Source organism: Pinus tabuliformis, chromosome 1_2, assembly GCF_031772625.1.
Source record: "Pinus tabuliformis cultivar Carrire ecotype Pingquan chromosome 1_2, CPIR1, whole genome shotgun sequence".
Lineage (NCBI taxonomy): Eukaryota > Viridiplantae > Streptophyta > Pinopsida > Pinales > Pinaceae > Pinus > Pinus tabuliformis.
In genome coordinates, this window is record NC_142298.1 from 249,090,624 (window position 1) to 249,103,241 (window position 12,618).

Below are 12,618 nucleotides of genomic sequence, written 5' to 3' on the forward strand. Positions count from 1 at the left end.
ATCACATATCGCAATTCGGGTTTACTTAAATATGTTTATAATTATCTCATGGAAGACTGCAAAATGCGATTTGCGATAAAGATCCTAAGCTTGAGTTGTTTTCTAAGAGTTTTCAAGGCAATTTCTTAGAGTTAGGATTTGTTTTTCAAAGACTAATTTTTTTTAAAAGGGTCCCCATTTATATGTCAAATATCAACTATTATTCATATAAATGGGGGGGTTTTTACATAGTACAAAAATTGGCAATTCACTTGGGAGAACCAGCTATCTCTGATTGATCTTTTGAAATTTCTAAAAACTTTCAAAATAAGAAAAGTTATAGGGATAATAATTACATGAGTTATAAACTAAACAATATTCCTCTGAAATCATAATCACTCACTCAATCTATCTACTCAACTACTTTACTCTTGTAGTGATAAAAATATAAATGTTTGCATCAGTCAATTCTAATATTTTAAAGAGATATAGCAGGTGCCTTCTACAGATTAGTTTTTTGGTTTTCTCATTTATCACAAATATAGCCTCTGCTGCTAGCAGGCGTTCATAGCCTCGACAGGGTTACCTTTTAACCAACAATGATTCATTGTCCCATCCGCAATTTTCAAAATTCAAAATGATATTCATTTGCTTTTTATTTTTCCTTAGGACCTTTCTTTTGTTTTCATGTAATTTTATTTTGAAATTTAAAAGACATTGTCTAGGCTTGGTAACCCAATAATGACAATGTCATTCACCATTTATAACTAAACTGAACAAGCTGGCTCTTGATGATATCCCTTGTCCTTTGATTGATTAGATCATTGGATATTACCCTGATTTGGTATGCAGTTTTGGTAATATCAGTTTAATTATTCCCCTATGATCATGGTAAACAAGCTCGTGATGAGACTTATTATCTTTCAAGTTCTATATATTTTAGAATTACACTATGAAAAAAGAAAATATTATCTGACGAAGTGAATCACTAGCCCTTTTAAAGAGTTTTGGATGATAATGATAGAGTTTTGAGATACTCATATGTAGAAAGTCATTACTAGGTTAAATATTATTTTCTTTGACTGATGACAAGACATCTATACTTTATAAAGATAAGAGCTTTTTCATTGAACAAATGTTCTTAGCAAGGTCTAGTTTTTTCAAAGAAATAAGGTTCATTTTGATACTCAAATGCTCTAATTATTTCTTTAAATTTTCCTACTTATAGAAGCAAAAAATCAAAATATTATCAGACATTTTATTTTGAGAAGCCAAAAGTAAATACTACATTAACATTTATTTTCCTAAGAATCTTAAGGACAATATGATACAAAAAATAGAAGAGGTTATCTTCTAGGAAAAGTATTTTTTTAGAATTTTCCCATTAACGGGCAAGGAATCCACTTTACCTAACAAGTCTTGTAAAAGAAATGTTGATTGACCAATTTTCTCAATGATTTGGAATGGTCCAAGCCACAATCTTTGGAACTTGGTATGCTTACCTTTTTCCTCATGTGATTTGTCCCATTTAAAAACCAGATTACCTACTTCAAAGGTTTTATGGCTGGTAGAGGTTGTATAAAAATGGGCTTTGACTAACTGTTGATGATGGGAATGGGTAGCTTTAGCATTTTCTCTTTCTTCTTCGAGTTTAAGGATCTGGAACTGTCTTGCTTGAAGAGAAGAGGAAGGATTTTCATTGATAAATTGCACTAGGGCAAGAGATGGGATTGCTATGTTTGTGGGGAGAACTACTTCTTTTCCATAAACTAAAGCAAAAAGAAAAGAATCGATTGAGGCCTTCTATGTTATTCTATCTGCCCAAAGAGAAAATGTCAATGCTTTGTGCCAATTCCTATGATTTTGGTCTATAGTCCTCTTGATACTTCTTGTAAGGTTTTTGTTTGTTGATTCGGCTAATCCATTACCTTGTGGATAATAGTTGGCTAAATACTTCAATTTGAAACCTCTTTTAAAAGCAAATTATACCATAGTATTTCCAGAAAAATAAGATGCATTATCAAACATTAAAGATGTGGGTAGGCCAAACCTTGTAATTATGTACTGATCAATAAAAATTTTAATACTTTCTGTGTTAGCTACCTTTAGTGGGATAGCCTCTACCCATTTCGTGAAATAATCAGTAGTTGTAAGGATGTACTTGTGCTGCGTGGAAGAGTTAGGAATGGTCTCACCAATTATATCTAATCCCAATTGTTCAAATGGTTGTTGGATATTGACTGGCTGCAAAGGAAAAGCTGGTTTCTTTTCTCTTCCAGCTGCAGTTTGACAAGTTTTGCATTTTCTTGCATAGTCATGTGCATCCTTGAATAGTGTTGACCAATAATAACTTGCATGTAGGATTTTATGAGTTGTGGTGTTTCCTTCGAAATGACCTCCAGTTGGTCCATCATGTAACTCCTACATAACCTTTTCAACTTCAGGTTTCTAAAGGCATATTAATAACACTGAATCATAATTTTTTCTAAATAATACATCATCAACCAATTGATACTGATTTGATTTCAACCTTAAAGCACATTTTGTTTTGTAATTGAGATGCATAGGAGCATATCCATTCTTCAAATAAAGTTTCAAATAAACATACCATGATTGTGCATCGTTGAGGCTTACTTCTGATATTTGCACTTCATTACCTTGGTCTTCTTCCGTTGATAAGTGGGAAGCTCTAGTTAGCATCCTGCCAAAACCTTGCCCCTAACAATTTTAGGTGGCAAGATTTCTACATCGTATTCTTGAAGTGCAGTGACCCAATTGGCTTTTTTCTCCCCCACTTCTCTTTGAATCAATAGTTGCCTTACTGCATGGTAAGCTACTATTATTTTTGTATGAGTTTTGAGGAGAAAAGGTCTGAAATGTTTCAAGGTTTTAAAGACATCAAAAGCCTATTTCTCAACAGCTGAATAGTTTAACTCGACACCTTGTAAATTTGAACTAAAAAAAAAGATATAGGTGCTTCTATGTTTGATCGTTTAGCTGTGTTAAAACTGCCACATATGATGTATCAGATGAAAAAGTGTACAAGATAAAAGGTTTGAGAAAGTTTGGAGTGGTTAAAGAAGGAGCATTCATGATGGCCTTTTTGATTAACTCAAATGACTCTCTTTCATTTTTACCCCATTTAAAGAGTGCATTTTTTCTTATCATTGATTAAAGGGGTAAAATAATCTGTGAGAAATCTGGAACAAATATTTTTACAAAATTGATCCGGCCTAGGAATGATTGAATGGTATTTTTGTTATGTGGGAGAGGAATCTTTTCAATTTCTTGGATTCTATCAGGATCAATATAAATTCCTTTCTTGGACACTGTGAATCCAAGAAGCTTGCCTTCTGCTAAAGCAAAGTATGACTTTTTGGGATTCAAAGAAATGCCATATTTCTTGCATCTTTCAAAGATATGCTTTAGGTCATTCAAATGATTGTTTCTGTTCCTAGAGTAGACTGTGATGTCATCTAGGTAAATAAAAACTAATTTATTAATTATAAATTTAAAAGCAATATCCATGGCGCATTGGAATGTAGCACCTGCATTGATAAGTCCAAGAGGCATCTTCTGATAAGCATATGTTCCCCACTTGGTCTTGAATGTTGTCTTTAACCTGTCATCTGGATGTACAAGGATATGATTGTATCCTGAAAATCCATCTAGAAAAGACATTAACTCAGAACCTGCAACTGATTGCAATATTTGTTCCATGGTAGGCAAAGGAAAGTTATCCTTTTGACAAGCTCTATTCAGGTTTCTAAAATCAATACAAATCCTAATATCACCATTATTTTTTCTGACAGAAACCATATTTGATACCCATTTTGAGTGTCTAACAGGAAAGATTATCTTTGCTTTTAGAAGTTTGTTCAACTTAGATTTGATTTGACTTTCAAGGTTTGGATGAATCTTTCTCAGCTTTTGTTGAATTGGTTTCTCATTAGAAGTCATTGGTATAGTATGTTGAATTACAGAGGAATCATAGGTCTTGAGATCTGAATAATCCCAGGCAAAGACACTCTTATATGTTTTCAACAACTTGATGAATGATATCCTTTCTTCAGGTGATAAACCAAGACCTAGGTTGAAATTTTGAGGTTTTTCAGTTGTACCTAGGTTTACCACTTCAAATCTCAGAGTAGAACTCTGAGTCTTGGAGTTGGTAATCTTCTTAAATCCATATTTCAAATCATAGAGATATTCCATTTTGACAACAAATTTCGGAATTGGGTTTTGATCTTGTTTATGGTTGATTTTCAAGTCATGCTCATGTTCATCTATGATTTGTTTCTCATAATATCCTTCTGATGTAAGGAAATCGATTATATCAGCATCATTATTAAACACTCTCCAATTTGTTACATTATCAGGAATGGATGGTCTAAAAATTAACTCTATGAAAAATCTATATGGACTAAATTCTTCTGAAGGTATAAGCCTGGATGTTACATTGGCAAGCAAGTCAGCACTTAAATTTTGTAATCTGGGGACTGAAGAAATGTTAAAAGCAGTGAAATAAGAAGTAAGAATCTGGGCTAAATATTGATAATGTTTGAGATGCCCAGACACGCAATGGATTATGTTTCTTACCTATTTAATAACTATTTGTGAGTCTCCATATACTTGCAAATACTTAACATTAAGGCCAAAGGCTTTGTACAACCCTTGAATGAAAGCTTCATATTCTGCAGTATTGTTAGTGCATTGAAATTCAAGCATGTAGGCTAACATGGTTTTTTCTCCTTGCAGGTTGATTACGATGCATCCTGCACCTGCACCATCTTCATACTTGGAACCATCAAAATAAAGAATCCAAAATAGTTAATTATTTACAACTTTATCAACTACATCTACAAACTTGGAAGCATCTGTTTGTGAAAAATTTTCTATCTGAGATATTACAACATTATCTGGAAAGGGAGATCTTTGAGCATTAAAGGATCCCAAGAATGACTCAGCCGAGTAGTTTCCAATAATGTTATTGGTGAAAGCTACAGGTTCATTGCTTCCCTCGAGATCAATGACTGTGTACTTCATGAATTTTTCACATTATACTTTGATCTAGTTTGGTTTACCATTATCTGGCAACCACATGTGAGACCAATCAGTTGCAAAGTATCCGTGCAACTTTTCAGACCAATCCCTACTTAGAATTAAACCATAAAATTCAGGGATATCAGCCACTAGAATATCGATTATCTATGAAACTTTTGGATTAGAGGAAAGCCTGATTGAAACTGATGCTATTTCTCCAAGTACCTCTACTTTAGTTCTGTCCAGTTGAACTATGTGTACAACAGATTTTTGAGGTGTAATATTCAATTTGGTGCACACAGTTCTTGGCATAATATTTGAAGAGGCTCCTGAATCAACAAGGAAATTATGGACATTTCTGTTGAAAATCTCATAAGTAAGAAGAAATGGAGGTGTATGAGAGATAGACCTATCACCTATCAAAACTAAATCTGAGGGATTTACTTTGTTTGAAGATGAAGGAGGTTTTCCCATATCATAAGCAGCTTGAGTGACCATGACGGATGGCAGAGGGGCTACAGGAACTACTTTTAACTCTCTGAGTAGAATTTTTTGTTGTTGTTTGAGTTTAGTCAGCTCATGTAATGAAATATTTTCTCTCGTCTTTTTCATATCTTTGACTATGTTATATTCTACTGTATCCGAGATCACTAATGTTTTGGAAGCAGTTGGAGGATCTAGTGGAATAGAATCAGTTTGAGTAGTCTTAGCTTTATTACTTACTGTCTTATCCTTTACATGAGTAGCAATTTTATGTTTCTGAATTGTTGTAGACATATCAGGCGAGTTTTTACTTCTTGTTGTTACTGGCATAGCTTGTGCTTCCCCTTCAGTTGGAAGAATGAAGTCCCACATTCTATTTAACTCGACTTCTTCTTCAGTTTCAGCTTCCTCTTCGGTTGGGGAGTCTTCTTTTGTTTCCAGATCAGACTCAGCATTAGAAATAGTATTTGGAGGCTGAGATGTAGAAGAAGGATTTCTTTTAAATGAGCGAAAAGGTTTCTTGGGAGCAGATGATTCCGCAACATGTTTTTTGATTTTGACCATTTCATTGGACATGGTTTTTAACACTTTCTGAAGGTCTTCAAGGTCAAAACAGTCCTTTGGAGTTTTCATTTTTAAATCATCCTTGAATGTTACTTTCTTTGATTTCCTTTCGTCTGTCTATGACCTCTTTTCTAAAGAAATAATTCTTCTTTATACAGACAGAGCTTCCTTCATGTTTTCTACAAGGGTAGCCTTATTGGCTCTATCTACAAAAATTGTCATATTAGTAGGGAGGGAGGATATGTACCATTCTATTTGTACATTGACTACATGCTTTGAGGCAACTGGGATTTTGTTTAGTAACTTGTTAAATCTAGAGTTGAAATCTTTGATCCTTTCATATGAATTTGCTTTTAAGTTGGAAATATCATTGATTAAGGATGCTATGGTCCTGTCATCACCAAATTTTGCAAGAAATATTTCTTGAAAAGTATCCCATTCTCTTATTGAGCCTACTAGAAGGGAAACATACCAAGATCCAACAGATCCTTGGAAAGTATAAGGAAACAGTCTGACTACAACATCTTCATGTGCAACTCCATTAAGATTCATGGCTAGCATAAAGTTATTTAGATGTTCTTCAGCAAGAAGACCATCATGAGGATTGTACTTAGGTAACCATTTTTCTAGTTTTGCTGGGAGAGCATTTGGATTAACAACCAGAACATCACCAGGAATTGTCCAAGGTTGAGCGGGTTGATTGGCCATAACTTGAGTCAGAGAGTGGGAATATGGGAAGACCAATCCAGAAGTAGGTATAGATGGTGAAGAACTTACTACTGGGTTAGTACTACTAGTAGCAGTACTAGTTGGAGAAGTGGATTATTGAGAAGAGGTGGATTGAGTAGAAGTGAATGGATGGAAGGGTGATGTGATCTCGCTGGTATCTGATTCATATCTTGATGTGATAACTTTCTTACGTCGTGGAGGGATGGGAAACTCAAAAGGAGTTACTCCAAGCCTTTCACTTTGTAATCTAGTTAATACACCAGTTTCTCGTAATAAGGAAGTGACACTTTCTTCAGAAGCTTCAGGCCTCTCTGGTTTCTCGGCAGAAATGGATATCTGTTCCAATTTTTGTATCAAAGAGTGAACTTCGGGAGACTCGGGAGTGTAATCTGAAGGAGGTGGTTGTCTTACTACTTCAGGAGATGAGGGAGATGTTTCTACAACTTTAGATTTTTGATCCAAAGATTTTGAACGAGATTTAGAAGGTGTAGAAGTTGTGGAGGGGTTTTGACTCTTATGAATGTTTTTCGATTGATCTTTAGGTTTATATGTCATTCATAGTCGGATGGCCCTCCTTCTAGCACCAAAATGTTGAAGCCTCAGATTTTTGTTGCTCCAACATGGGGGATAACCACCCGATCCAGACCTTGATACAACTCCTTTTTCGTTTGAAGTGGTGGCTCCGATTGGGGATAATGGGACCAGTTTCCCAGTGTGGGTATTAAAATGAGAGTGGGTGGTTTTCAAGCAATTGAATTAAGGGTAGTGATAACTAAATGACCTATTCTATCATGCAAATCTCTAACTAACTTAATCTAATATAGACCCGAGTATTTCTCTGTGATATGCGATCGAAAAAGATATCTATTTGACATGTGATAATAAAGATCAATCACACATTAAACATAGGTGATAACGTGTAAAGATAATTTCTTTGACTAAATAGTTAGTCAGGGAAATGTATAAACTATATCGCATATATCTGATGATTATATATGAAAATAAACAATTTCAGCTAGGCATCATACAATAGTGCAATTAACACTTAACAGAAAGAACATATATCATATACAATTCATGAAAATGAAGTGTTATCACTAATTAAACAGAAACATAACTAATCATACAAGATATAAGTACCATATGTGTGAAGTTCTTCTCATTTGATTAATGACATAGATCAACTCCTTTCTTTAGATCAAATTATTTTTCAAGTATACAATAGTGCATCAACAAAGGGAAGTAGTATGATATTTAAAAGAAATGACCATGTTCCATAATTTCATCAAGGCATTCACAAACTTACATAAGTGCATTCTTTGCAAATGGTTTGATAAAATTATGGACCCTTCTCTAAATGCATGAGAAGGGTATAAATACTATTCTAACTAATGTTCAAAAATAGATTATACAAAAATTTGAGGAGGTTTCAAACAACCTTCCTCCTAACTAGTTAACTAAATCTAAAAATAAAAGTGACTTGATGAGCAGAGGTTATAATGATGACTTTTTGTCTGCCATCTTCTCTTTTAAATCACATATATCGACCATCAGTTTGACTTGAGGAGGTTCCCCAAACTGTGTTCTGACCTGTCCTGCGAAAATAACATCTGTGAGAGGTGGCATCATCCGCTGAGTTGAATGGAGTGAGCAGTTGAGGGTCATGATTTGGCTGTGTGGCTTGACAAGGTATTGCTAATACACTTCCCAGTCATTCTTTGCTAACTTTGCGATTGCTTCACTTTGGATGTCCATTCTTTCCTTCCAGCCTTTATGCAAGTCATTTAAATCGGGCAATATTTTCAAGTTACCTTCTTTCAGTAGGTTGGTGGCATGCAGAGTGTGATTTACCTCTTTTACTATGTTCTTCGACACCCCTACTGCTCTTGTCACTACTAATTTAGCTTGCTTGATCCACACATCCCAATCCGTGAATAGAATGTCCTTATGTGTCTCCTCAATCTCGGGCAGATTAGATCTCCTTCCCTCTTCTGTTTCTTTCCACTTGATGAATTCTGAGATCCTTGTGTTTAGATCAGTAAATTCAATTCTTTGGTCAATCACCTTATCCATTAGCTAGTCATTGGTGATTAGATAAGGAGCGATATGTGACATCTTTTGGCAAAATTGTTCTTGCTGTTTTGATAGGAGGGAATTTAGCTTTATTGCCTCTTTGATGAATTCCTCGATAGTAGGGACATCTTCATATTTTGCCATGACTTCTTGCAATTCTTGAACTTGCTCATTCTTTGCAGAAATGTCTTCTTCATAGCTTATCTTTAACACTTCCATATTCTGCTGCAATTGAGCAATTTGTTCAGCAGTTTGCTGGTTCACATTTTCTTTTTCAACTTGCAGCTGTTGCTCGAGCTGTGCTATCTTCTTGTCCTTTTCCCTTAACAAAATAGATATCTCGGTAGATTTATCCATGGTGGCAGTTGCATATGCCCCTGTAAACTGTGACAACTTGGTCAAATTTTTAGTTGGGTCGGAAGGAATATCCTTCCAGACTATGTCCATCGCCTCATTCCCAGGTGGGATCTCGGGTGTCTCTATCCTCTTTCTTTTCCTTTGTCTCCTTGCTACAACCTTGTGAAGTGGGTTGTAGAACACATCTAAAGGAGGAATTTCAGTCACCTTTATGCCAATTTCTGATGTGGGCAAAGCAGGAATGATCTCTGTCTGCTGCGAACTTGTCCCTTGCTCATACATCGGCTCAGACTTTGTAATTTTCTGGGTATGTAGAGGAGTGTGATATTCTGTGTTCTCCTGAGCATCTGTTGTCTTAGGAGTGTCTTGTAGGTTTTTATTGAATTGGTCCCACTCTTGCTCCAAACTGCTGCTTTTGATCTTAGAACTGGTATCTTTAGTCGGGTTGCTCATATCCTACTTTTCGGCTGACCTCCTGTTGGATCCCACTGTATTCTCGGTGTCTTGGGCTTTCCCTATATCCAGTGCTTTCCCTGTATCCACTTAAGATTCTGTGCGAGAATTTGGTCCCTCGCTATTGACGGTCACACTGGGTGGAGGTTTTTCCTCGGTTTTTAACAAATGTAGCGGAATTATTTTGAGCCTCTTGTTTCTGAATTCCTGAAAGTTTTCAAAACCTTCAGGAATAAGATTTTCCCTTGCCCATTCGAACACTTGTTCAAATGATTTAGCTAACTGTAAAATGTCTTCATAATTATTAGCTTCAAGATTAAAGGGATTGATCTTCATTGCAATAGTAATATTATGTGCGATTTTGTCTAGATCAAATTTCCTTTTAGGTAGAGTATGGAGTCTGAGGCTCTCTAGGCTCATTGACTCCTTGGTTGCATGGTTAAAATTTGCTAATGAAAGGGAACCACACTGAATGGGAAAAGAAGGCCATAATGACTTTTTGTTATCTTTTAGGTCTTGGTCAAGCCTTTTCCCACAGTCTGGTGGGCTATTTCTCTTGCTAATAGTTTATCAGGGACATAAAAAGGGAGGATATGCAGGTCCGATGTACTGCCAAAACCCCGATGTATGTAAAACATTCTTCAAAAAAATACTTGCCCACTACGAGAAGGTCTGTAGCAGCTTCTTTGGAAAACTTGGGGGCTTTCTTATTAAAAATTAATTGATACAATGACAAAATAACAACATGGCATATTTTATAAAAATAGGGTATATAATGGGATTCCCAAATCTGTTTATGGTTGAGATGGATAGGGTAAGGATCCTGCAAAGTCCATTTCCAACCCATAATTGGAAATTTAGTGCAGAAACAGATGGAATCCATGATGTATGCACTGAAATAGAATGGAGGAAGGTTCTTTGCAGAGGAGGATCTCTTTTGACGATACTCGGAGATGGTAGTGGCTAGGTTATCAGATATTATAGTGGCCCAATTCATAATGTGGGAATTAACATAGGCATCAATTAAAAGAATCCATTCTATGGAAAACTTAGCATTATTAGGTAATTCGTATAACCTACATAACATAGCAGCTGCATAGTTGTAGGGGTTTGCTAAGGAGGCTACAAGATACATACCCGTTTTATTAAATTTGAACTTGTTCTCTAGTACCCTCCAGCCTTGGATCATCTTCAAAGGTTCTTCGTTTTTATTTGCAAAGTTGGCCAGGTATGAATTGTCATATATGTCCTGAGGGTCGGGTATATGGTATATTTTCTTTAGGTATTTAGCTTTGCATGACTCCATGAGCTCCATCCTCGAGTTCCTGAACTGTCTGTCTTCAATTTTGAGATTTTCCACCACCCACCTAATCATATCGGTATATGGGAGTATTTTCACTCTCGCTCCTATTATGTGAAGGAAAGAACATGCAACATCTTTGAATTGGACTCCCAAAGGTTTTATTGAATCAACCATTGCCTTTACAACAGTAATTTCTGGACGCTCATCCTCAAGCTTGTTATACATGAATTCCCATGTTGTCACTCCCCCATCGGCGCTGCAAACTGTATCAGAGAATATAAGATACATTTATGATAGCTCAGACTTTGTAATGCTCTACTTTTTCTATTTTTGCATCACCTTCCGCAATGACATGTCTTTTGAAGCTTGCTTTAAATGGAAGAGATATACCAGCGCTGGCGATATAGGGTAATTAAGGCTGAAGCTCTCTGAAATACTTTGAATCCTGGGAGGATTTCAAATGAGATATTCAATGTTAAATAGCCATAACTTGAAACATCATTACCTCTCCTCGGGTTGCTAAACATTAATTACCCTATCAAACCGTTCATTATTATATTAAAACACAGTAACTTCCCACACTTGGTGCTTTTTTCGTGCATCACAGCTTTTAAATGTTGTAATATAGCGTTTCCTGGATATAATGCGAAATACGATTGCGAAATCGCAATATCGCATTTCGCAAATCGTTAAAGGATGACACTTTGGCATACACTATTTATTTGCAACTCTGCGAAGTGTGATCACATGTTCTCAAGGCATTCTGATCGGAATATCGTAGTGGGGGGTTTCATCACATATCGCAATTTGGGATTTACTTAAATATGTTTATAATTATGTCATGGAAGACTATGAAATGCGATTTGCAATAAAGATCCTAAGGTTGGGTTGTTTTCTAAGAGTTTTCAAGGCAATTTCTTAGAGTTAGGATTTATTTTTCAAAGTAAAAAAGTTTAAAAAGGGTCCCCATTTATATGTAAAATATCAACTATTATTCGTATAAATGGGGGGGGTTGTTACATAGTACAACAGGTTGATGTATCCTCCCTAATTGAGAGGGAGATATAGACACTACATTCTTGTATTCACTTGGGAAGAAAGAATGGAGGATTGGGTAACCATCTGGCATTCGATACTCTTTGAGAATGTGGTAGGGAATTAAAGACAAGAGTAGTCATGGATTGATATGCTTTGAGGACTAAGATAAGAATAGTCCAAAGGAAGGTCATACTCGGTGAACACCTAGGTGGAGTATGTACCTTGAGATACAATGATAATGGTGTCTATAAATCATTAGTCTCGCTAGCATTGTGCTATGATCTTGTGGAGAGATAGAGCTGTTAGTCAAGGCCTTGCTATGTGACAATGCTGGTTAAATATGATGATAAACATATGGGTTACTAATCTGACTCTTTTTATGAGGTCTCTTTAGATTGAGAATGACCATGTATCTCTTATGAAACCTCCCTAGTTAATAGGGAGTGTTAAAAAATGTGTAACTAGGTTCGATCTTCATAAGTATGAAACGTATTCTTGTAAATTATAAAATGAAAAGAACTTACTATTATTGGAGCATGTGTTTCATGCTCAAGTTATTTTATTTTATAGGTCAAGCACCCATTAAGTAATTCTAG